General features: G+C 48.9%; 1 protein-coding gene across 1 annotated transcript in view; it reads right to left on the bottom strand.

Annotated features, from left to right (window-relative positions):
- The window catches only part of LOC125485225 (CD151 antigen-like), a 20,038-nt gene that overhangs the window by 2,072 nt on the left and 17,520 nt on the right, over positions 1–446 (bottom strand). The window lies entirely within an intron of this gene.

Below are 446 nucleotides of genomic sequence, written 5' to 3'. Positions count from 1 at the left end.
GAGACAGTGTGAGACACAGAGAGTGAAATAGAGAGAGAGAGATTAACGCTAGGACAGAGAGAGAGAGACAGAGAGATCAACAACGGAGACAGAGAGAGTCAGACAGAGATGTAGAGAGAGAGAGAAGGAGACACAGTGATTAACAGCGGGACAGACAGAGAGACACACACACATACAGTTAGGCAGAATGAGACAAACCGTGCAAGAAAGACTGAGAAAGACTCAGACAGGGTGAGTCCTGCCCCAGATCTTCATTACCTAACCATGACAACACTTTAAAGACTGCTGATGGGCACACAGATGGACACACCCAAGGACAGGGATCTGCTCAAACCCCAAACAAACCGAGCATTCCACAGAACTGACTCACTGCTCAGAAAACCCAGTCTCCAATAACAGACACAGGCCCTGAACAGAAACCCAGGCCCCTGTAACACACACAGGCC

This window comes from Rhincodon typus, chromosome 17, assembly GCF_021869965.1.
Source record: "Rhincodon typus isolate 14 chromosome 17, sRhiTyp1.1, whole genome shotgun sequence".
NCBI lineage: Eukaryota > Metazoa > Chordata > Chondrichthyes > Orectolobiformes > Rhincodontidae > Rhincodon > Rhincodon typus.
This window is presented reverse-complemented; position numbering and strand designations above follow the sequence as displayed.